The sequence below is a fragment of the Papio anubis genome, chromosome 9 (assembly GCF_008728515.1).
Source record: "Papio anubis isolate 15944 chromosome 9, Panubis1.0, whole genome shotgun sequence".
NCBI lineage: Eukaryota > Metazoa > Chordata > Mammalia > Primates > Cercopithecidae > Papio > Papio anubis.
This window is the reverse complement of record NC_044984.1, coordinates 8,183,217-8,210,466: the sequence shown is the minus strand read 5'-3', so window position 1 is coordinate 8,210,466 and position 27,250 is coordinate 8,183,217. Positions and strand designations below refer to the sequence as shown.

The following is a 27,250-nucleotide window of genomic DNA, read 5'->3' as shown; positions in this document are numbered from 1 at the left end:
AAGGAATAAAATTAAGTTCAATAATAAACAGATAACTAGAGAAAGAAACAATTTACTAAGACAAAAAAATTCTAAATACTCAAGTCAAAGAAGAAATAACAAAAATTAGAAGAATATTTTTAACTAAATAATACAGGTTGTGTATCCCTTATCTGAAATGTGTGAGACCAGAGCGCTTTGGATTTTGGATTTTTTTTTCTTTTTTTTAAATTTTGGAATATTCACATCATACTGATTAAGCATCTCTAATTCAAATATTTGAAATCCAAAATGTGCCAATGAGCATATCCTTTGAGTGTCATGACAGAGCTCAAAGAGTTTCAGATTCTGGAGCATTTCAAATTTCAGATATTTGGATCAGGGATACTCAACCTGTAATAAAGAAATGAGTTATTAAAGTTTACATAATCCAATTAAAGCCATTCTTTGAAGGAAGTTTGTAGCCTTGAATGCATCTTTTAGAAAGGAAGAAAGGCTAAAAACAGATGAATTTTGTTTTCATCTCTAGAAGCTAGAAAATTAAGAGTGAAAGAAAATTGAAGTCAAGAAATTATAGTAACAGCAGAAATCACCAAAAGAAAAGAACTAGATACAGTAATATACTAATGTTGGTCAAAAGAAAATACAAATTACTACAGTCCTTAGAGATAACAAAAATACAGCCTGGGTGTGGTAGCTACTGCCTGTAATTTCAGCAGTTTGGGAGACCCAGGTGGGAGAATCACTAGAGCCCAGGAGTTTGAGACCAGGCTGGGAAACATAGTAACACCTTATCTCTACTAAAAAATAAAAATAAAAATAAAAATAAATAATTTATCAGGTCATGGTGGTGTGTGCCTGTAAGGGAAGCCAAGGTGTAAGTATCGCTTGAGCCCAGGAGTTTGAGCTTGTAGTGAGCTGTAATTGGGCCACTGCACTCCAGCCTGGGTGACAGAGTGAGACCTCATCTCTCTCTCTCTCTCTACATATATATATATATACACGCACACATATACATATATATAATGTTATATAATGTACAGTTACATATCCTTGTGTATAATCTTTCATGATAACACAATACTGTGAACAGCTTTATATAAAATTTCATCAAGAACACTTATAAGACAATTACTGGCTAATATAGCCAGAATGTAGATGCAAAAATTCCAAACAAAATGTTAACAAAATAGAATCCAGCAATATATAAAAGAATAATTCATTATAACAAATGAAGTTTTAAAAGCTAATAGATTAAAATGAAATAATTAAAGATATAGTCAATTAACACAAAAGAAAGCCAGAAAAAGGACAGGGGGCCAAAAACAAGTGAGATAAATGAAAAACATAGAGCAAAATGCAAGACTTATAGCCAACCATGCTGATAATTGCATTAAATATGATTTGACTAAACACTCTAAAAGATAGAGATCATCAGAATGAATAAACAAAAGCACAACTAAATGTTATGGTTGGAAGATAAAACATTAAACATAAAGGCACAGATAGACAGGATGTAAAGGGATAGAAAAAGCTATACTATGGAATTTGTAACCATAAACAGCAGGACTAGTTCTATTCTCAAAGTGGCCATATTATCAAGACAAGTAGTAGAAAAATAGAGGGATGTTGTATAATGATAAAATATTCAATTTATCAAAAATATTTAACAATCCTGAAGGTGTATCAGACTAATAATTGTGACTCAAAATAAATAAAGCAAAATCAACAGAATTAAAGCAAGTGATAGGCATAGCAAAGATTTAAAAACCCCTTTGCTGTGATCTGCATGTGTCTCCTCCGCAGTCTATATGTTGAAACTTAATTGCCAGTGTGCCAGTATTAAGAGATGGGTCCTCTAGGAGGTAATAAGGGCAGACCTCTCATGAATGAGATTAATGATCTTATAAAAGAGGTGTGAGGGAGGTGTTCATCCTTTTTGCCCTTTCACCTTCTACCATGTAAGGACACAGCATTCATCTCCTGTGGAGGATGCAGCAACAAGGAGCTACCTTGAAAGCAGAGAGCAGACCTCAGGAGACATGTTTATCTTCAACTTCCTAGCATCCAGAAATGTGAGAAAATAAATTTCCATTGTTTATAAACTACCCAGTCTAAGGTACTTTGTTGTAGTAACACACATGGAATAAAGAACTCTCTCACGGTAATTGTTAAAAGAAGTAAACAAACAGCAGTAAAAATAGAGAAGACGTGAACGACACTTTCAAGAAACTTGATCTAGTTTACCCTTCTACAAAATTATATCTAACTGAAGACCAACCATTCTTTTCAAGTGCATGTGAAACTTTTGCTAAGATTAATTATACTCCAGTGAACAAAATAGTTCTCAATAAATGTCTCATTTTTAAGATGGATGTGATAGCCTTTTGTGACTTTCCACATTTAACCCAAGGAAGGAAGGAAGGAAGGAAGGAAGGAAGGAAGGAAGGAAGGAGAAAGAAAAGGAGGCCAAATCAAAAACGTTGTAATTCTTTCATGTTTACATTTCCTTATTTTTGTGAATTTTCTAACAAAATCCATTTTTGGATGGCATTTCATTAAAACTATAATTTATAAAGGTTTGGCATCACTTTGTAGCTAATTCTAAATCCTGACATATGGTATACCTCTTGGATATTCTTTGGTATAATTCATATAATGTTTCATAATTTTAACAAATATAGTCCTTATTTATTACTTAACAGATTTCCCTAGCTATGCTTTTTGTCACCTTTAGAATTGGGAAAATATTGTTACAACACATTTTCTAATGAATTTTGGTTGAAATGTAGGAAAACTCATGTTATCTGAAGATTTACTTGCATATGGTATCATTTCTAAATTATTTTAGAATCTGAATACTATTTATTTCTATTTCTCATTTCATTCTGTTTTGGTAGACAATAGTACCATCTCCACATTGTTCTTCTCCCCCTTCAAGAATGGTAATAAAAGCAGGAGACTGACTTGGGCGGCAGGATTCCTGAATTGCTCTGAACCCTTACACAGTACTCTGGTGAGTGTCTAGTTCTTTGTTTCCAAGTATTGGGGAATGTTTTCCCAAGTCCCTAGGAAGCTACTTCTATATGGCCTCTAATTCTTTTTCTACTCATTGCTCACATTTTCTTAAAAATTTTCAAGAAGTCGCTTATTGTATTAGTCTGTTCTTGCACCGCTATAAAGAAATACCCGAGACTGGGTAATTTGTAAAAAAATAAAAATAAAAAGAGGTTTAATTGGCTCATGGTTCTGCAGGCTGTACAGGAAGCATAATACCTTCTGCTTCTGGGGATACTTCAGGAAGCTTCCAATCATATTGGAAGGCAAAGGGGGATCGACGCATGTCAGATGAAGGGAACAGGAGCAAGAGAGAGCAAGAAGGGGAGATGCTATACACTTTTAAACAAGCAGATCTCATGAGAACTCACTCACTGTCATGAGAGCCGCGCCAAGAGGGGAGGGTGCTAACCCATTCAAGAGAAATCCATCCTATGATCCAATCACCGCCCACCAGGGCTTCCTCCAACATTGGAGATTAAAATTCAACATGAGATTTGGTGGGGACACAGTTCCAAACCATATCACTCATACTTTATGGAAGGTAGTTTTTATTCTGTAATTGATTTCCCTCAGCCATCAGTTTAGTCTGAATTTTGTTTACAGGCTTTTTGTTGTTATTTTATATAACGTACACACATTGTACATGTTTTTGTAGTTTGGCACATCTATCTTTTCCTTTGAGGTTTCAACCACTTCCCTTATGATTCAAAATGTCTTCTTCTCAAGATTAAACATTCATCTTTATTTTCTTTTGTCCTTTCACAATTTTTACTAAATTAAAAAAAAAGAAATTTTAAGATATTAAGCTAGCATTACCTCCCTACAACAAGTAGTTCACAATACTTATGAAGATTCTTGGTTGCATAACTAGAAACCAACTTTAATCAATTTAATTAGAAAAAGAATTTGTTGGAAGGGTATGGGTAACTCATAGAATTGATAAGTACACTTGAAAATTAGTATCAGACAAAAACCAAGAATAGGATGATAAAGGCAAACTCCTGCCACAGAACAGCCTTTGTAAGTTGCTTTCCCCACTGTCAGAGCTGGTTACGCTCATGCTGCCACTGCCACTGCCATCCTTAAATTCATTTTTCATGAAAAAAGGAAAATTAAGTTTTTTCACCTACTGTAAAAAACCTCTAACAGATTTTGGGTGATGTTCATTCTTCTGTATATCTTGTAACTCAGTTAACGTATGTTATATTGCATTATAAGGGAATAATAGATGAAAAATAGATATTTTATAAACTATGTATGTATTTATTTCCATAACAAAATAAAGGATAAATACTCATAACAATTATAATCTTTTTTTTCCGCAACTGGTTGCATGGTTGTAACTAGTATTTATCATTTTCTTCCACTTCAGCTGTAATATGGTTTGTTTGTATCCCCACCCAAATCTCAACTTGAATTGTATCTCCCAGAATTCCCACATGTTGTGGGAGGGACCAGGGGGGAGGTAATTGAATCCTGAGGGCCAGTCTTTCCCATACTTTTCTTGTGATAGTGAATGAATCCCATGAGATCTGATGGGTTTATGAGGAGTTTCTGCTTTTGCTTCTTCCTCATTTTTCTCTTGCTGCCATCATTTAAGAAGATCCTTTCATCTCCCACCATGATTCTGAGGCCTCAACAACCATGTGGAACTGTTAAGTCCAATTAAACCTCTTTTTGTTCCCAGTTTTGGTATGTCTTTATCAGCAGCATGAAAATGAACTAATAGTCAAACTGGTACCAGTAGACTGGAACATTGCTGAAAAGATACCTGAAAATGTGGAAGCAACTTTGGAACTAGGTAACAAGTAGAGGTTGAAACAGTTTGGAGGTTCAGAAGATAGGAAAATGTGGGAAAGTTTCGAATGTCTTAGAGACTTGTTGAATGGCTTTGACAAAAATATTGATGATGATATGCAAATTATCTGGTGGTAGATAAGACGATTTTCTTCTTTTGTTTCTGTTTTGGATCCTGGTTTTTAAGGCATCCAGGTCTGCTGTGAGATAGAGCTCTTATTATCTTTATGAAAATGACTTGTAAAGCTTATAAAATGATTTAAAGTTCAGACATGGTGCTATTTACCACTTGAAAGGCTATAACTTATATTTACGATGACTAAAAGCCTGAATTCTGTTCTTGTTATTGGAAAATGTTATATTGGCTTCTTGTCGTAATTTTACACTTTCCTTCTCACTCAAATTCTATTAATTTTTGTTCATATATATTTTAACTGAGGATTGGGGACCTCAAACAATGCTTTTGTTAAGTAAACACTCCAAACCCCACTTCAGAGTTGAACTCTGATTATTCCATTTAAGTCAATCGATTCATGACATTGTACTGACAACAGATCCTTGATCCAAGCGTGGGATCAGGTCCTAAATGGCTTCAACATATTGAAAGGAAAGATTTATAACTCATGGTTAAATAAGGCTTTTCTCATTCTGGCAAGACATGATTACGAAAGTTGACCCAGTTGCCATTGGCAGTCGTCTTCTATAATAACCTCAGAGGAAAGAGTTCTAGGACAAAGATTCTGAGTTCAGCAGAGTGGACAGGGAAATAACCCGGGTCCTTAGTCATGGCATTCAGCTCCTGATATTACCGTAACTGGGACCCTCTCTCCCTTAGATGCTTAGTTACATGAGTTGATCACATTCTTTATAGTTTACAAGAGTTCGAGACAAGGTTTTCTCTTTTTATAATTAAAAGCTTTCTAACTAATACAGCTCCTCAAAATACTGGTAATATATACATATTTCCAGGGACAGGTTGATGCATATAATAAAATAGTGTATTTTAAGTCACATTATTACACATATTAATAATTAATCTGAGTAATTCTCTTTATTTGTGTAAACTTCACTTAGTATAGAAGGTTAACATAAATGAGAAAATATTTTCTTTTCCAAATCACACAATAATATTTATTAAACTTTAACTTCACGCTGAGGTCTGTAATACAGAAATAAAAAGAAAAATATTAAGTTGTGTAGATATAATAACTCTGTATTTCATGTTCACTAATTTTAATATTTTAATTTTCTTTCTGGTTACAGAAGCATTTTATTTTAGCATCTTTACCAAAGTCCTTAGATTGTCTCTACTCTTTTGAAGGAACATTCCCTTCCAGTGTTACCACACGAAGTAAGATGCAGTCTCACATAGTAGTATAAAAAGAATTTTCATTTTACGAGGAAACAAAGTTGTGTGCAAAGTGGGTAAAGCTTTCAGGGTAACTGAATCTCAGGCATCAGACAACCACTTAGGAAGTGAAAACTTTAAGTGACTTTAAAATTAACTCAGATAAGGTCATGATCTATACAGAAACTTGGAAATCAGCAAAACAGCTTTTTAAAAAGATTTGTTGTCAATACTTTCCTATACAACTTTAAAGTTTTAAGTGTGTTTGGTGGGGAATACATTAAAATATGTTCTTCTATAATAGTTTTCCCACTAATAAACATATAATTATATATTTTTCAGGTTAATAATATTCTTCGATATCATTATTATCTAAGTGTGCAGTGATGTGATCTTGGCTAACTGCAGCCTCGACCTCCTGGGCCCAAATGATTCTTCCACCTCAGCCCCACCAAGTAGCTGGGACTACAGGCATGAGCCACCATACCCAGCTAATTTTTTCATATTTATGTAATTTTTTCATATTTTCATAAATATTTATGGATTTTTTTCCATATTTTTTTCTTGTAGGTTTAGCCATGTTGCCCAGGCTGGTCTTGAACTCCTGGGCTCAAGTGATCTGCCCGCATTTTCCTCCCAAAATGCTCGGATTACAGTCATGAGCCACCGCACCCAGACTTGGTTTTTCAATAATTCCCCTTCTCTTGGTTTATAATGTTTCCAATTGTACACTGCAGGGTTTCTCAACCTTAGTGCTGTTGACACTTTGGGCTGGATAATTCTTCACTGTTGGGAGCTGTCCTGTTGTAGGATGCTTAGCAGCATACTTGGATTCTACCTAGAAGGTGCCAGTCATACCTCCTCAGCTGTGACAACCAAAAATGTCTCCAGACATTGCAAAATATCCCCTGGGATGAGGGGCAAAAATCTATTCAGAGACTAACCATTGATATGCTATCTTGACTACTATGTTGGTAAACAATTATGTGTATGAGTGTTTGCAAATATTTATGTTGCTTTCCTTAAATTCCTGCAATGTTAGCAATAGGTCAAAAACTACACATACTGAGAAAATTACATACCCCTATATGAGTAAATATATTCTTGAGAGAATAATTCTGGGAAAGGTAGAATAGATACTAAAATTGAATATGTAGTAGGTCAAAAAGGAAGTCCTGACAAATTTTCAAATATCCACATGCAGACCATATTAGTTATTTTGCTGAGAAATACATACTTACATGGGACGAGTGAGAAAGAGTAATTGTAAAATCTTCAAAATTTACATTAAAATAAAATGCATGGTTTCCTTTCTAAATATACAGAGAATATTACAAAAAAACTATACTTATAAATGAATAATTAGCCTAGACATAATCTATTTCAATTAAAAAGCTTTAACTGGGATATCAGTGGAAATTTTGAAGAAAGGGACAGAAATAATGTGTTTCTGGATGAAGAAACAAAAAAATGTAAATAATGTTATTAACTTCACGAATGCACATATGTATGTTTTATTCGGTTGGTTGTTATGATGTTACTGTCAGAGAATTTATCTTAACATTTCTTGGGTATTTTTTTTTTTTTCTGGAGAGTGAAAGGTAAGGGTTGGGTTTTGCTTTGCAGGTTGATAATTGATCATTTTTTAAAGATATCTTTAGATATTTTAAAAAATCTAAGACAACTTCCATAGTATTTAGTTGCTATCACGTATCTAATAATTCTCCTTTATTAGTTTTAAGTAAGGTCCTATACAACTACATTTATTTTCTGAACTTAGATCTATAACATATTGATTATTGTAGATCATGACTTATTGGTTTAAAAATTATGTTGTGGCTGGGCGCAGTGGCTCACGCCTGTAATCCCAGCACTTTGGGAGGCCAAGGAGGGTCACGAGGTCAGGAGATCAAGACGATCCTAACACGGTGAAACCTCTACTGAAAATACAAAAAATTAGCCAGGTGTGATGGCGGGCACCTGTAGTCCCAGCTACTTGGGAGGCTGAGGCAGGAGAATGGCGTGAACCCAGGAGGTGGAGCTTGCAGTGAGTGGAGATCACGCCACTGCACTCCAGTCTGGGCAACAGAGCGAGACCCTATCTCAAAAAAAAAAAAAATTATGTTGTAATATGTTTAGTTTCATGAATTCTCTCCTGTTTTAGTCAGCTTCTTCTTTTTTTAAATTTATTTGTCTACTTCTTCACAAGTTCCCTTTTCATATTTTAATTTTTATCTCATTTTTTTCTTCTTTCATAGAATTGCTTTCTTGAATTTGATAGAAAACATTTAGTAACTATTATCTAATATTAATCCTCATTTCCTGCAGTGAGTCTTCTTTAAAACAATGTTTTTCCTTCACCTTCTGTGTGCTAGAGAGTGCTTTTAAATGCTGTATATTTTGTTGTTGCTTCAAGTTTTTTTGTTTTTAGCTTGTTTTTATTTCGTTTACTCAATCTTAAAGGGTAAGCCTTCAAACAAGGCCTGACATTTCCCCCTGAAGCCATGAATGACTTCTTTTATTTTCTTATTTTTCATTTTTTATGGTTTTTGATTATTTCTGTGGTCTCAGACTGAAAGTGCTGTAATTAAATTAGTGACCCATAAATCTAGGAGAGCAGGGAGGATTTGGTTTTTTTTTTGTCAGTTCCAATAAGGGAATTACAGTTTCTTGTTATCTCTTCATTTTTTAGGAGTTTCTCAAATGTTTATGACATGAACCAGACTAAATGTAACCCTGATTTTCTCCAAATGTGTAAATAGATTTTATCCCCTAGTGTTTTTTTCTCTACACTAATATATAGCATAATTTAGAATAGCACTGTTTTGGAAAATCCATCTGATTTTACTGAGAGCTTCTGGAACACACACCATGGAATTTTCACACTGTTTACTCAGTTAACCCCTCTTGACTTGCTATCTTGGTAACTATTTCTCCAGAACCACTTCTGCTGGTTTGTTATTCACCGACACAAACTGAACCCTTGATACACACAAGACCCTACCAATGATTAGGACTCTTTCATTTAAAGGAATAGGAAAGGCTGGCCCAAAATTGCTGCCAAGTCCAGCCATGATCCTTCCAAGTCCAGAGTTACCAAGATGAAGTGGAATTGTGTCTGATGCTTAGATATCTTTCTTCTGTAACTTCCAATATGAATTTGGGCTTTTGCCTCTTCCTAAAGGTGACTTTTTATATTTCAAAAGCTGATTTGATATTCTCAAATACTTCACGGGAAGACCATGGCAGAGGACTTTCCTAGCAGTGGTTATATTTATGGCTATATGGTTGTATGCACCATATTTCAAGGGTTGCAGCAGATCAAGGGTAGATCTACATGGATTGGAGAATACAGCAATCACTGAGGTGGGGCACAGGGTACAGCCACATATGTTGTCACGGATGTGATCACCTTGTTCAGAGTTTAAGTTCTCCAGATGCAAATATTTTCTCTTAATTTATAACATGTTTTTAGTACTTACCCTTTTTTTTTAGTTTTCTTATGATTTTTGCTTTTATCATAGCAAATTTTGTTTCAGTGTGATTTAACATGCTTTATTCATGATACTAATTTTTCATTGTCACCTTCAGAAACTTTGCTATTGTTATTAAATGAAAATGTTAAGAAGACATATATTTCTAATTTTGCTACATTATAAAAAGCTATATAGTTGTTAAAAGTTCTTAGAATTTTCTTCTTACTAAAGAAAACTATCTCATACTGATTAAGTAGATTTATTTATAATTTACTTTTTATAATACATTTTCTTTCTTAAAAACTAAACCCTTAATTAAAAAACTTCATAAAGTGCTATATCAGACTATTTACTCAACTAATTTTGGTGCTGTTACTAACAGAATCGAGACTAATAAGAGTTTAATTTATTCTTCTTTACTCCATCTTTTACTTTTAAGTCAGAAGATGTAAATTTAAACCCTAACATCTAAATCTTATAGTGAAATCACTTAAATAAAATCAACCTCAATATCTTTTTGTACAACTTTTGTGAGAATTACATTGAATAATCTATGCCAAAATGCATAGGATATTTAATAGAATTCAGAGAAAAGTTTCCTCAGCTTCCTCTATGCTATGAAATCTTATATGTTCTTGAAGCAGGGTTTAATTTGCCTTATCAGACTCATAGAAGCTTGCTTCAGTTTTCTGTTCCCACAAATCATATTGAAACAGTAAACTGAAGGATAAACTGATGCTACAATAATAATCATAATTACTGTTTTTTGTTTGTTTGTTTTTAGTCTGGAGTAAAAGCAAATTATCAAGTGTCCAAATAGTGCACAATTAAGAGAATGACGAAAGAGAATGACGAAATAGATCAGTTTTTCTGGCTCTCACGTGAACCTCTGTTTTGAGGACTCCTGTTTCTTTGGCCTGATGCTTCATCAACCTGCTATGTCTCTAAAAGGGAAAGATTAACAGGAAAAATGAAATGAAGGGCACAGCCAAAGGGATGAGGGGGTCCCAGGTTGATAAAAATCTGAATGCCAAAGTTCTAGGTTTTACACATATATTTTTTCCAAGTGAAGTTTCTTTCAAGTTTTAAATAGTCACTGACCCCCAAAATATCCCATTTTATGCTCAGAAGATTAACAAACAGAGATGTAAAGAACCCCAGGAGAATGACAAAAACAATTTTACCTCCTCTCCCCTTCAGTCAGAGAAAGAAGAAATTGGAAAAATTGGACAGCTTGAGGAAATTGAAGACACTGAGGCTGGTAGCAAACCAAATACTTAAGGCATTGTTCATACCCCAGCAGAAATCAGTGATTATGTTTATATTAGATGACGTGCAAATGTTTCTGAATAGAAAGCTCCTCTAATGCTATCTTCAAGAAGTAAACATTATCACACCAGTTCTGGAGAGGGCTAAGCATGTGAGGATGAAGTCAAACAAGGAGATGCTCTTGTTTTTAACCCATTCAGCACAGATTGCTAATCCAGTAAATCAATTTTCCCAGATTCTTATTATGAATTATGAAACTTCAATGGCTACAAGAACTTTTGCAAATGCACTTGACATATGGCAGGAGTAAAATCCCGGTTACTTCTGTCACTGCTGATAGATTGATTTTCAGATGACTTTTGAAAGGTGATAGAACTGTTGAGAGTGCGCCTCCTTAGGATTTTACTTTGGAGTCTGTTAAGAACCAGAGGAAAATAAAATCCAACCCTGATGTGAGAAAACAGTACTGGCAGCTTCATAAAACTCATTCCAAACGTGAAAACCCTCCCAACAGTAATTCGTGCATCAGCCTGATTACTAAATGGATCTTTTTGTCATTGACAAAGGCTGAATTTTTTATTTATGAGGCTGACTGAAGGTTGAGCTTATCATTGCTAACATGCAAATAAGAAGTTTCTATGGCATTGTTTTCTGCTTTCTTTACTCTCACTCAGGACATTTGGGATCCATTCATCAGAGAATTCAAAGTAACAAGTTACAACTAAATTGTCCGTTTTTCCTTGTAAATTCTGACACCTGAGATTCAGTTTAGCTGGGATCACCAATTGGCTACAGCCAAGACCTTTAAGATCCCTGTTCAGCATTTGTGAATTCTCCACCTAAGGCCCTCTGGGCTTTCCTATCCAGGGAAAGGCAGTACTAGGCCTGAGCTACGTGACTCCTCACTCCTTGGCCACAATACTCCAATTTAACTAGGATTTCATCTCTAAAATGTATCAGAAGAAAAATAGGAAGATAGTGTTTGTTTCTTCATGGTCTTTTTCTGTACTCTATGTCTTGTTCTGGTCTTACTTACATTCTAAGCTGACAACTTCTTCAGGCCCCACCGAGTAGCTTAGAATAATGAGAACAAGAAAGCAAGTTTAAAGAAGGAAAACACTGACCTCATTTTCTTCCTCCTTATAAAGCTCTGACCCTTATTAAGACCAATTGGTATGTTCAAAGGTGTCCAAGATAATATGTCCAAGTGCTAACCCTGGTTCCTGTGGATGAAATTTGTGTGGCTTTGACTTTTCTAGCTAATCCATATACTTTTTGGAGGAGGTGTGACAATAATTCAATTTAAAGTGATTCCTCAGCCTACTCCTCACTCACTTTAATCTGATACTTAGACTCAGTAATGTAAGCCTGAGGAGAACCAATGGACGAACAAGAAAAGATCCACAGGGCTGGAATCACAGGATAAAGTGACTGCGTGCTAGTAGTGTTCTTTGTGCCCTTATTCTCTAGTAAAAACAAGTAAGATATAACTGTATTTATGAGTCTTTGAGGAATATTCACTAGCCATACAATCACCATAAGTGATCTGTGAAACATGGTGTGTACCAAGCATCATTATGGTATTCTCAACACCCTCTCTCGTCTAAACCAGTAGAGAACAAAACAAAATGTTAAAAGCTTATGTAAACTGACTACCTCTCTTCATGAACAAGGTGCTGCAGTAACTAAAAAGTCAAGTAGGAAAACTTCTCCTTGACAGAATTACTTTTCTGAAGTGACCAGCTAACTTTCTCCATTAACTTCCCTTTGTGTACAGTTGTTTGGCATGTAGAGTCTCGAGCAGTTTTCCTCCAATGATACAGTAAAGCTTAGTTTGAAGTAGAATAGAGGTAACACACTGTGGTGTTAAAAATATAAACCTGGGGGTAGAGCAAGATGGCTGAATAAAAGCCTACACCATTCATACCCCCTGCAGGAATACAAATTTTTTTTTTAATTCAATACACATTTATTATGCACTATTTTATGGTAGGCATCGGGTTGAGTGGCAAAGACAGAACAGTGAACAAAACAGGGAACACCCCCAGTCTTACAAAGTGTACAACCTCCCAGCAAAATAAAAGACCTCATCTGCGTAATGGTTTCTGTCTTTTTATAAATCCCATTACACCCACTAGGAAGGCAGCAGAGCATAGACTCTTTGCATTAAGATTAAGACAGAACTGGGGGCTGGACACAGTGGCTTATGCTTGTAATCCCAACATTTTTGGAGGCTGAGGCAGGAGGATTGCTTGAGCCCAAGAGTTTGAGGCCAGCCTGGGTAACATAGTGAGACCTCATCTCTATAAAAAAAAATTACAAAAATTTTTTTTTTCTGAGCATCATAGTATGTGCCTGTACTTAGAGCTACTTGGGAGGCTGAGGTGGGAGGATCAATTGAGCCCAGTAGCTAGAGGCTGCATTGACCCAAGTTCTTGCCACTGAACTCCAGGCTTGGCAATAGACCAAGACCCCATTTAAAAATTAATTAATTTTTAAAAAGAAGTGGGTTTATTTCAGGTCCGGTGATTTTTTTTTTCAGATTCTATGTTTTAGAAATTTATTTTATTTTATTTTATTTTATTTTATTTTATTTTATTTATTTACTATTTTCTTTGAGACAGAGTCTCCCTCTTGCCCAGGCTAGAGTGCAATGGTGCGATCTCGGCTCACTGCAACCTCCACCTCCTTAGAAATTTATTTATTTATTTATTTTTTATTATACTTTAAGTTCTAGGGTACATGTGCACAACGTGCAGGTTTGTTACACATAGGAATACAAACATTTAATAGCTAACTACACACAAAAACACCATCAAAAGAACCAAAAATCAGATGAACAATCACAGTATCTGGTTTTAACTTCACATAAGAGGGTGGAAAAGATAGTTTTGAAGTGGAGATGCCACCCCTCCCACATGCCCCAGCAGTGGCCTCGTGGTGTGGAGAATCTGTGTGCTTCAGAGAGGGAGATCACAGTGATTGCGAGGCTTTGCCTTGAACTCGGTGCTGTCTTGTCACCGTGGAAAGTAGAACCAGGTTGTATTCGGCTGATCTCCACCCACAGAGAGAGTATTTGGTCCAGCCCTAGCCAGAGGGGAATTGCCCATCCCAGAGGTCAGAGCTTGAATTCTGGCAAGACTTGCCACCATGAGCTGGTGTGCCCTGGGGCCCTAAGTGAACTTCAGGGGCAGTCTGGACCACAAGTGCTGTAATTCCTAGGAAAGTCCTAGGGCTCAGCTGTGCTCATAGACAGTGGACGGTGGGGCACAGGACCTACTGAGACACCAGGCTTGGGGCAGAGGGAGTGCTTTTCCACCCCTCTCCCATCCCCTGGCAGGGGCCACACAGCATGGAGAAATTTGTATGCATGGGAGAGAAAGAGCATAATGGCTAGGGGACTTTAACTTGAACTCATTGCTGCCCTGTCACAGTGGAGATCTGGCAGGATTCATCACCTGTTGACTAAAGAGTGCCTGGGCCCTGAATAACCAACAATGATACCCAGGTAATATGCCGTGGGCATTGGCCTCTGAGATGTGCTGGCTTCAGGTGTGACCCAACTTATTCCCAGATATGGTGAAAGACTCCTTCTGTTTGAGTAAAGCAGGGGGAGAAAATGGGGGCTCTGTCTTGAGCCTTAGGTACCAGCTCAGTCACAGTGGGATAGAGCAGCAAGCAGGCTTTTGGAGTTCCCCAAGTCCAGGCCTAGGCTCTTGGTCAACATTTCTCAGTCTGCTCTGGGCCAAAGGGTGAGTCCCAGGGCTGGCAGCATTCATCATGAGCTGACTGAAGAGCCCTCGGGCTTTAAGTGAAAATTGGCGGTGGCCTGGCAGAAACCCCTGTGGGCTAGTGGTGGTGGCGGCCACAGGGAGAGGCTCCTTTGCCTGTGAAAGAGGGAGGGAAAAGTGGGAAGACTTTGTCTTGTGGTTTAAGTGCCAGCTTAGCTGCGGTAGAATAGAATATCAGGCAAGTTACTAAGGTTTTTGACTTTAATCCCTGGCTCCCAGGCAGCCACCTGGGACCCAGAGGAACTTGCCACCATGAAGGGAGGAAAACAAACCTGGTTGGCTTTGCCATCTGCTGATTGTAAAGGCCTGGGGCCTTGAGTGAACTTAGATGGTAGCCAGGCAGTGGTTACATTGGATCTTGGGAGAGACTTAGTGTTGTGTTGACTTTAGGTTTGAACCCAGATGTCCCAGAGGTGGTACACACAGCATTGCTTGTGTCCCCTAACTCCCAGTTCCAGGAGACCCAGCACAGAGAGAGACTCAATTTGTTTGGGAGAAAATAAGGGAAAAGCACAAGTTTCTCTGCCTGGTAATCCAGACAATTTTTCCATATCTTATCCAAGACTATCAAGATAGTACCTCTACAAGTCTGCAGGAACCACAACATTATTGGGTTTGCATCCCAAGTCCCTTGGAATACATAAAAAACCTTCACAGGAAGGACAGACACAAACAAATCCAGACTGCAAAGACTACAATAAATGCCTACCTCTTCAATGGCTAGATACTGACAAACATCTACAAGCATCAAGACCAGCCAGGAAAACATGACCTCACCAAATGAACTAACTAACGCACTAGGGATAAGTCCTAGAGAAACAGGGAATGTGACCTTTCAAGCAGAGAATTCAAAACAGCTGTGTTGAGGAAACTTAAAGAAATTCAAGATAACACAGAGAAGGAATTCAGAATTCTATCAGAAAAATTTATCAAGGAGATGGAAATGAATAAGAATCAAGCAGAAATTCTGGAGTTGAAAAAATGCAAATGACATACTGAATAAAGCATCAGGGTCTCTTAATAGCAGAATTGATCAAGCAGAAGAAAGAGTGAACTTGAAGACAGGCTATTTGAAAATACATGGTCAGAAGAGACAAAAGAAAAAAGAACGAAAATGTATGAGGCATACCTATAAAATCTAGAAAATAGCCCCAGATGGGCAAATCTAAGAGTTATTGGCCTTAAAGAGAAGCTAGAGAAAGAGATAGGAGTAGAAAGTTTATTCAAAGGTATAATATAAGAGAAATTCAATATCAATATCCAAGATAAATATATAAGTATTCAAATAGAAGAAGGTATAAAACATCAAGCAGATTTAACCCAAAGAAGACAACCTCAAAGCATTTAATAATCAAACTCTCAAACAATAAATAAAGGATTCTAAAGGCAGCAACCAACCTGAAGTCTTTTTTACATGACAAATCTGGAACAATTTGAGCATTAAAATAATGTTAGTAATCAAATATGAACCTATAAGTGCATGCCAATAAGCAGGTGGATAAATAAATGGTCGAATTTCAAGTAAGTAGTCTTTATAAGGCAAAAGTATTTTCTTGTTTATGAAGAGTATATGTCAAAGGACTTTCAGATATAATATATCTTTCTTACACTTATTAATAGTAACTAATATTATAAAATGACTTAGGAAGATTTCCATCATATATTTCTGGGATGCTTTAACTGTTAACCTGTCTGATATAGTTTAAGAAATCAGTTTGCCTCACCTCTCCTTCCCTTCTTCCCTTCCCTCCCCTTCCCTCCTCCTTGTCTCTCTGTTCTCTCTCTCACATTCTATAGTAAAGACTCAGGTTTATACAGTCAGATGTTTGCTTTCCTTCTTGCAGGTGCCAGAGAATCCCAAGAAAGCTTTCTTCGTTTGGCTGTATCCAAAAATCACAACATATGAGTGACCCAAAGGATACTGATTTCCTATCATAAACCAGATATCACAACCAGTTTGTTCTGTAGCAAAAAATTCTCCCGTACATGTCAAGAAAAGGGCAAATTTTTGTAGAGCAACAGGACAAAAAAGGAAAACAGTTTTCTTGGCTCTGAAATGGGCCTGTATACTGGGGTCTCTGGAAGCCCTGACATTGAACCTAATGTGTTTCATGTGTCTTCACGAAGAAAGGAGTAACAAGAAAAAGAAAATCAAGGGAATAGAGAAAGAAGAGAGAGAGATCCAATAATGAAGATGATTATATCATTAACAGTTTTATTATTATTTACATCAAGTAATCCAGTCATATGTCTTTCATATTTTTTTGGACATGATACCAGAAGACATAAAAACTGTACGGCAAAGGAAAGTTCGTAAACAGAAAAGGCAGACACCAGTGGAAGTGTGAAAGCTACCTTGTTAATTCTCTATTTTAGCCAAAGGTAAAAGAGGTAGGAGAAAATGATGATCTTTAGGAAATAAAAGACAGACAAGTAGCAAATCAAGTGCACAAGTTGTTGACCAGTCTCTGAACAATAGTAAGGATATGGTTTCTTTCCCTTACATTATGGATTTTCTAATAGAAGAGCATTGATTCTGGCGAAGGCCAAACTAGTAAGAACGAAGCCAACCATGCATAACTTCTGATTTCTCATCCAGGCAATGCAATTTGTGAGTCCAATGAATTAATTGCCTACATTCCTTTTATAAATCCCCCACCTATTACAATCATGGAAACCTTCTCCAATATATTCAACTACAAAGAGAAAATTCTGATCTGTAGTTTGTTGTGTGACTAATTTTCAGATGACTTTCTGGATAATAACATAGATCTCATGTTTTGATTGTACAGTGTTTATTGTTTTTATCTTACCATGGCTCTTCTTTTTAGCTATAAAATTTAGCAAACTGCAAAAAGCCAGTGAAATCACCCTCTGTAACATTCATTGAAAATTTCCAACTACCTCTGCTAAGAATTTTCAGTCTTGGTCCAGCTGTCAGCTATGAACTGTAAATTTCTTTATAGAAAGATGATTGACAAAGCAAATTATCATTTGCTAACATGTAAATAAAGACACAGACTAATTTTCATTCTTTTGAATAAAATTCTTTCTCCTCTTCCAACGAAGTGTTTCATTTGATTTACAAATCTGAAGTTTGACACAGAAACCTTTCACCACATTAAAATAATTCAACATGTAGGGAATACCAGCAATCCTTACGCTAATTAATTATAATGCAGTCACACTGTAGATTGCTACATTCCAAAGTAAAATACAGAGATTGAAATTTTCAAGGAACTTAATGGGCAATATATGAATCTAATATGAGTATTGTAATTATCAGGGAAACTTCCCCCACCGCTCCACAACCCCACTATAAAGATGCAGGCCTTCCAAATAATCTGTCAGTAGCTTTTTAAACACATTTTAAAAAAATGATGTCTTTCGATGGAACATAAGCACCCCAAACTAAACTTGGAAAAAGTGAACTTCTTTTGTTTCCTCAAAAGCAAGATTCTAGCACTTTGGGAGGCTAAGGCAGACAGATTGCTCGGGCCCAGGAGTTTGAGACCAGCTTGGGCAATGTGGCAAAACCCCGACTCTACCAAAAATACAAAAATTAGCTGGGCTAGGTGTGTTGGTACACGCCTGTAATCCCAGACACACAGGAGGTGGAGTTGGGAGGATCACCTGAGCCCAGGGAGGTTGAGGCTGTGGTGAGCCATGAAAAAAAAAAAATGTTTTTTTGAGATATTATAGTCTTCAAATATTTCCATAGAACTTTGTTAAGGTTACATTGTCTTGAGGGGAAAATGCTTAAAAAGTCATGAATATACTTAGGATGATCTGTTATGTGTATATCTATATATACTGATATAGATGCATATATATATACATGTATACAAATACACACATCTATTTATACACACATTGTACTGTGATTTGTCCTCCACTTCTCTGTATTTTAACTTGTCCGGGTTTTGTTACTTGGATTGCTTCTTTATGGCATTATTTTATTATTTTTAATCAACACAATAATTGTACATATTTATGATACAGTGTGATGTATGAATGCATGTGTACAATGTGTAATGATCAAATGAAGACAATTAGAATATCCGTTTCTCAAGTATTTAACATTTCTTTGTGTTGGGCACATTTAAAATTTGTTTTTCTAGCTCTTGGAAAATATACAATAAATTGCTGTAATTGTACTCACCCTACTGTGCTATAGAATACTAGAACTCATTCTTTCTATCTAGCTACACTTTTGTATTTGTTCACCAACCTTTGGCTATCTCCCTCTCCCTTGTTTCCTACCACATTTCTAGGAATCATTATTCTGCTTCCTGCTTCTATGGAATCAACTTTATTAGCTTCCACATATGAGTGTGAACATGTCATGTTTGTCTTTCCTTATCTGGCTTATTTCACTTAACAGATGTTCTCCAGTCTTATGGATGCTACCATAAATGACCAAATTTCCTTCTTTTAATGGCTAAATAGTATTGTATTCATTATGCATATATATCATATTTTCGAATCCATTCAAATGCTAATGGACACTTAGGTTGATTTCATGTCTCAGCTATTATGAATAGTGTTGCAAAAAACATGGGAGTGCAGATATCACTTTGACATATTGATGTCCTTTCCTTTGGATACATACCCAGTAGTGGGATTGCTGGGTCATATGGTAGTTATATTTCTAGTTTTTAAGAACTTTCATTCTGTTCTCCATAATGACTAAATTAATTTATATTTGTACCAACAGTGTGTAAAAGTTCCTCTTCCACATCCTCTCAAGCATTTGTGGGTTTGTTTGTTTTTTTGTCTTTTTGAAAATAGTCATTATAACTAGAATGAAATAATATCTCATTGGGGTTTTTATTTGCATTTCTCTGATGATTAGTTATATTGAGCACATTTTTATATACCTATTGGCCATTTGTATGTCTTCTTTTGAGAGACAGCTCTTCAGTTAATTTGCCCATGTTTTAATCTAATTATTTGTGTTTATGGCTAAGTTCCTTCTATAGTCTGGATATGAATTGCTTGATAAATGAATAGTTTTCAAGTATGTTCTCTTATTCAAGAGGTTGTATCGTCAGTCTGTTGATTGTATATTTGTGTATGCTTTTATCAAATCAACGTAATGTAAACTAAATGAGATAAAGCTAAAATGTTCATTATCTTGCTTAACATAAAATGTATTATTCATCTAATTTTATTGTTACTATTATATAATACTATAATTTTAATTTCACCATTGATTATATAGTTACAATTCTGATGGAAACAGTGAAATTATTTTCTTTTAACTTATTTCAGGCAGATAATTTCAACAATGAAGCTCAATTATCTATCACTTAACATAATAAAAGAAGTTGGGTTAAATGAAAGAGATGTGTGCTATTTGTTGTTTTTATTTTTGAGAGAATCACCAATCAATTCAGTTGTGTTTGTGAGGATTTAGATTTTCTTATATTCATGTAACACCAAAGGTTCCTCAGGACACAGAGAGAAGCCTGTTTCAGTTTGTTGTTCCATAAAATCAGAAAAAAATAAATGACTGGATAGATAGAAAAATGTTAACACAAGAGCAAAAATCTGTGCCACAATGCTGTGTAGATTAGAATAATTTCACTTTATAATCATATTGTTCAAATAGTATATAATAAAGAGGAGCAGGAATAAAATTATAGATATTAGAAGATGTCAAACTTATCCTTGCATTCTTTTTGTACAAAATTTCCTCAGTTTACATTTAAGCCCACATGTAAAATTAAAGCACGGTATTCTGGAAATTGCCCAACAGGTGGGAATAAAATCTATTAGGGAGAGTTTCCAGCTCCTGATCCAATCAATGCAGTGAACCAACACCATAACTCTAATTCTCTGAATCCCCATTATGAAATCTATAGCAGAAATCATTGTAAATATATTCTTCAACATGTTTGCCATGCTTAATTATGGGATCTCTGCCTTCTGTACACCACTGATTTATAAATAAGATGTTATAAATTTGTGCATCCAAAGCTTTAATATTCAGTATGTTTCTTTATCCTGTACTATTGATTGATACTGGAAAAGAATGGAATGCCTCCAGTGTGCTCCCAAAGTCTAGTTATCTTTGAAAAACAAAAAACTACCTTTATTTTTCTCAAAATTTCAGCTACTGATTTTCAAGGCAGATATTATATTACCTGCTGTTGTGACACTGTATATAATTTCCTTGTAAAGCTATCAACTAGGATTTGAATTCTGATTTGTTAAAATACAAAATAGAGATTTTAAAATATTTTTTGCATTTTTTTTCTTAAGATTTAAATGTTTTTTTCCATTCACCTTAGTTATAAGCTAGAAACATTAAATACATATAGAAAATATGGTGTCTTCGTGGATCTCCTGAGAAGCAAGGCAGTCACTGGGATAAATGCCTATATGAGAAAGGAAGGGGAGAGCGAAAGGTGAACAGAGCTGTTGTACTAGGATATAAGTTTTACCCCTGTGAAGGAGAGAGGGAGGGAAAGAAGGAAGGTCTTAGGCAGCAATGCAGTCCTGAGAAAATTTCAAGATGTATGGTAGGGAGTTATCAAGCCCAGGCTGCAAATTAGAGGAGTCCTGAGTCTCCCAGGAGCAGGCCTGCCCTTTGAATCTTCCCCCTTCTCAGTCTTTGGCTGGAAGCAGCTCATGGAAGTGAATGGGGTGATAGACTTCATAGCATAGATGCTGTGCTTGTTAGCTGTTGGGGAAATAGGATTAAAAGCAAAGTCTCCTCTCAACCCAGGAAGTCTCCCCACAAAGGTAGTAGAGAAAGAAAATAGTTTTCTTATTAAATAAATATTAAACCAGAATCTGATATACATTACAGGCAACCTACTAAGAGACTGCAAAGACAGAAAGAGATGTCACCCCTTTTTGTATAACCAATATATGCATACGACCCAATATATACATTTTCTCAAGTTAAGTGATAACTAATCCGCAGGAAAGAGGACTTGGCAGCATTATTTATTACACATAGTTTATCTTAAATTTACCTGGAAATTGGGGTGGCCATCTGTGTTAGTTAATAGACTTTAAACAAAGGACAAATAAACGCATATCTTTATGTAGGAGATAGTCTTGCCACTTGGAGCCTGGTGGCCATTGAAGTTAGGCTCCTGATCCCAGCAGAAACTGAGAGATAAGAGTGCTTATTTGTAACAGAGATAATTAAGCCTCTTTCTTCTTAATGTGAATTTGCCCTTCTGCAGCTAATTATGCTCCATCAAGTCTGAGATTTCAGAGGCACATTCCTACCACATGCCACAAATGTCTAAAATGGCAGTTTATCTTCTTACCTCACCAATACATATCATGTATAAAGTACCCAAGGTTTAAGTAAATACATAAAATCTGCTTTCTGATACTATACCAGGATCATTTAGAGTCTGTGGCAGTTTTGAAACAGGGCTACAAACTCTTTGATCCTCTTCCTTTTGAGGCCTAGGGCCTGCAGACCTTCCTCTTAAAGCCGAGTGGGCTTGTAACAGCTTTAAACAATAAATGTGTAGTGGAAGTGACATTATATAATTTCTAAGGCTATCAAGAAAAACTGTATGGATTTTCCCTTAGTCACTGGAAAGTTTCCTCTTACAGTCCTGAACCATTTCATAAGAAGTCTGACAAAGTTGAGACCAGCATGCTGTGAGGAAGCCCAAGCCACACGAGAAGGCCATATGTAGGCAATATAGTCAACCATTTCAAATGAGTCTATACTTCTGCTCATCCAAGTCCAGTGATAGATATGAGAGTAAAGGTCTGCTTGATTATTGCAGCCCCTGCCACTTGAGTCATAGTCAGCTGTGTACATATTCTCAGGTGAAGGTCCAGACATTTTGAAGGAGAGACAAGCCTTCTCATAGTGCCCTGTCTGAATTCCTGACCCACAGAATCTGGAAGCATAATAAAATACTGTTGTTTTACACCCACTAGGGCCTGTTGGGGTGGGAGGTTAGGGGAGGAGGAATATCAGGAAGAATAGCAAGTAGACGTTGGGCTTAATACCTTGGCGATGGGCTGATCTGTGCATCCAACCACCATGGCGTATATTTACTGATGTAACTGCACATTCTGCACATGTACTCCAGAACTTAAAAGTTGAAGAAAAAATAAAAATAAAATAAAATAAAATATTGTTGTTTTGTATCTCTGAGTTTTGGACTCAGGGTGTTTTAAAGAACAATACATAACTAAAATAGAGTTATTTAGCACGTACATGCAGAAAGTCTTTTACTAGCTTAGTTTTTATTTTCTGAGCATCATTATTTATAGTAGCCAAAAGATAGGAAAAACCCAAATGTTCATCAGTGAATAAATAAATAGACAAAAGGTGCTTTAGTCGTGTAATCAAATATTATTTAACTATTAAAGGGAATAAAGTGCTGACACATATGACATGTATGAGTCGTGAAATTATGCTAAGTAAAAGAAATCAATCACAAAAGACCCCATATTATATAATGTCATTTAGATGAAAGTCCAGAATATGAAAATATACAGATATGGGAAGAAGATTAATAGATGCTTAGGCTGGGGTGGGGAGGAAGGTGGGATGATGGGGCAATAGGGAGGTGTTAGCTAAAGGGTATAGGATTTCTTTTTGAGGCCATAAAATGTTCTACAATTGACAGTGGTGATGGTTGCACATGTCTGTGGAATATATTAAAACTCATTTAATTGGATACTAAATGAGTGAATTGTATATTATGTGAACTATATGTTAATAAAAGCATTTAAGACAAAAACAAGTTACATATGACATTTTTCCTTATACAATATGTAACATCTGTGTATATTTTTCATAATTTTTTTATACTTTGCAGTAATCCTATTAGCTCAGTCATCTTCGATTCGGGTGAGGTATAAATAAAATATCAAAAACTTTACATCATTTCACTTTTGTTGACTATTGCTTACCGAGAAGCTTCTTACTCGTTGGATGAGACATGATAGGATAGGCTATGCTGTAGCATCTACAATGTGAGTTTCATGAAAGGTTAATTTCTCGGTTCACATTATATGACCAATTTAATTTAAAAATGCAGAGTGAGGTGGTGACAATTTTCATGTAGTTTCTCAGGAATACAGGCTAGTGGAGTATCCAACAGTAAACATGTGGCTTTCAAGTCCCTCACCTAGGAAGAAAAGAGATATGGAGAGCCGCCTTTTACATACAAATATTCAACTGTTCCAACATGATTAGTTGAAAAGATTATCCTAATCTTTATTCTTATCCTTTTATCCTTATCATTATTCACTGAGTTGTTCTGTTGAATTTGTCAAAATTAATTACTATGTGTATGTCTATTTCATAATGATCTATTCTGTTCTAGTGTTCTATATTTGTATATATTTAATATACTGGCTAATTGGTATATTACCAATATCATACTGTCCTAATCTTTGTAACATTTATGTAATGTTAGCCTTCCAAATTTGTTTTTATTCTTCAAAGTTTTGTTTTGTTTTCTGCTATTAAGTTCCTTTTCATTTCTATAGAAATGTTAGAACTGGTGAGTTAATTTCTACATAAAAAGTCTGCTGGTGTTATTGAGCGAATGAACCCACTGCCCAATGTGCACAGAAGCCAATAACTATGGCACTGGCTTTTGAGAATAGAAAGGCTTTCTTTTAAAGTCCGTCAGCAAGAAGACAGGAGAGGGATCAATTCTGTCTCCCCAATTTGGGCCTGGTGCAAATTTATGAGTTCAGAGGGCAAGGCAAAGGATTTAGGAATATGGCTTTGCAGGGTCTCATTGGAGGGCTTTAAATTTGACCATTTGTTGAAAGATATATTGAGGCGGATTTTAGCACTGAATCTTCCAGGTCAATGGAGCCCCTCATGTCTGAAAGAGTTCCAGCATCCAAGTTCCTGTTATGGCACAGTCTTATTGGTTTAGAGGGGAGGATACGTTGGTTCTGGGTGTTGTTAGAAATCAAAACTCATTTTATTATACATGCCTGGGCTATATAACTTGAAGTTTTTGCCTCTGTTACACCTAAAAGGTGACTCCACATACTGTTATCAGCAGAATAGGCTCAGTTTGGGCTGGTTCCATGGATACAATGGGATTTGATTGGGATTGTGCTGGATCTATAGATTTACTTGAGGATAAATGACACCTTAAATAATACTGAGTTTTCCAATGATAAATAAGATATATCTTTCTACCTATTACCATCTTTTTAAAATTCTCTCAGGAATATATTGCATTTTTCAGCATACAAATTTGACCATCTTCCTTTATAGTTTTGCCTTAATATGTCATATTTCTATGTTACTGCAAATTATATTTTTAAAAATTTTATTTTCTGATTGTTCATTATTGGTACACAGAAGCACAAGTATTTTTGTATGTTGATTCTGTATACTATACCTTGCCAAGCAATGTATTAGTTGTAGTGGTATTTCTGTTTTTTTTTTTTTTTTTCAAATTCCAAGGAATTTTCTATGTAGATAGTCATGATGTCACCTGCGAATAAAAACAATTTCACTTCTTCTTGGCAAATATGATGCTCTTTTTTTCCTTGCCTTATTTTACTGGCCACAACCTCCTGTACAATGTTAAATGGAAGTGTGAAACAGTGGGCTTCCTTACTTTGTTCTTGATTTTAGGAAAAAATATTCTGTATTTGTTCTAAGTGTAATTTTAGTTCTAAATTTTTCATAAGTGCTTCTTATGAAGTTGAGGAATTTTTCTTCTAGTCCTAATTTTCTAAAAAAAATTTTTTGAGACTGAATCTTGCTCTGTTGCCCAGGCTGGAGTGCAATGGCATGATCTCAGCTCACTACAACCTCCCCCTTCGGGTTCAAGTGATTCTCCTGCCTCAGCCCCCACTCCCCAACAGACGCTGGTGTGTGTTGTTCCCCTCTGTGTGTCCATGTGTTCTCAATGTTCCACTCCCACTTACAGTGAGAACATGTGGTATTTGGTTTTCTGTTCCTGTGTTAGTCTGCTGAGGATGATGGCTTCCAGCTACATCCATTTCCCTGCAAAGGACATGACGCTGTTCCTTTTTATGGCTGCATAGTATTCCATGGTGTATATATGTACCACATTTTCTTTATCTAGTCTGTCATTGATGGTCATTTGGATTGGGTCCATGTCTTTGCTATTGTAAATGGTGCCGCAATAAACATACACGTGCATATGTCTTTATAGTAGAATGATTTATATTCCTTTGGGTATATATCCATTAATGGAATTGCTGTGTCAAATAGTATTTTTGGTTCTAGGTCCTTGAGGAATTGCCATACTGTCTTCCACAATGGTTGAACTAATTTACATTCCCACCAACAGTGTAAAAGCATTCCTATTTCTCCATAGCCTCATGAGCATCTATTGTTTCCTGACTTTTTAATAATTGCCATTCTGACTGCCTTGAGATGGTATCTTATTGTGGTTTTGATTTGCATTTCTCTGATGATCAGTGATTTTGAGCTTTTTTTTCACATTTGTTGACTGTGTAAATGTCTTCTTTTGAGAAGCGTCTGTTCGTATCCTTTGCCCACTTTTTGATGGAGTTGTTTTTTTCTTATAAACATGTTTAAGTGCCTTGTAAACTCTGACAGTAGACCATTGTCAGATGGGTAGATTGCAAAAATTTTCTCCCATTCTGTAGGTTGTCTGGTCACTCTGATGATAGTTTCCTTTGCTGTGCAGAAGTTCTTTAGTTTAATTGATCCAATTTGTCAATTTTGGCTTTTGTTGCCATTGCTTTTGGCATTTTAGTCTTGAAGTCTTTGCCCATGCCTATGTCCTGAATGATATTGCCTAGATTTTCTTCTAGGGTTTTTATGATTTTAGGTCTTACATTTAAATCTTTAATTCATCTTGAATTAATTTTTGTGAAAGGTGTAAGGAAGGGGTCCAATCTCAGTTTTCTGCATATGGCTAGCCAGTTTTCCCAGCACCATATATTGAATAGGAGATCCTTTCCCCATTGCTTGTTTTTGTCAGGTTCGTCAAAGATCAGATGGTTGTAGATGTGTGGTGTTATTTCTGAGGTCTCTATTCTGCTCCATTGGTCTGTATGTCTTTTTTTTTGAACCAGTATTATGCTGTTTTGGCTACTGTAGCCTTGTAAGATTGAAGTCACATAGCATGATGCCTTCAGCTTTTTCTTTTTCCTTAGGATTGTCTTGGCTATAGAGGGTCTTCTTTGATTCCATGCAAAATTTAAAATAGTTTTTTTCTAGTTCTGAGAAGAATATCAGTGGTAGTTTCACAGGGATAGAATTGAATCTATAAATTACTTTGAGCAGTATGGCCATTTTTATGATATTGATTCTTCCTATCCATGAGGATGGAATGTTTTTCCATTTGCTTGTGTCCTCTCATATTACCTTGAGCAGTGGTTTGTAGTTCTCGTTGAAAAGGTCCTAGGTATTTTATTCTCTTTGTAGCAATTGTGAATGTGAGTTCACTCATGATTTCACTCTCTGCTTGCCTATTGGTGTAAAGGAATGCTCGTGATTTTTGCACATTGATTTTGTATACTGAGACTTTGCTGAAGTTGTTTATCAGTTCAAGAAGTTT

At 35.9% G+C, this 27,250-nt stretch overlaps 1 protein-coding gene across 6 annotated transcripts in view; it reads left to right on the top strand.

Moving 5' to 3' along the window:
* PRH2 (proline rich protein HaeIII subfamily 2) overlaps positions 1–27,250 on the top strand; it is a 218,060-nt gene that overhangs the window by 40,184 nt on the left and 150,626 nt on the right. For 5 of the 6 annotated variants that reach the window (XM_031650242.1, XM_031650241.1, XM_031650239.1 and 2 more), the window contains one exon: positions 2,880–2,995. The gene's annotated coding sequence lies outside the window, so the exon portion shown is untranslated. Of the gene's footprint in view, positions 1–1,212; positions 2,055–2,879; positions 2,996–27,250 lie in introns of those variants that run through there. The other variant, XM_031650244.1, reaches the window with a different exon arrangement.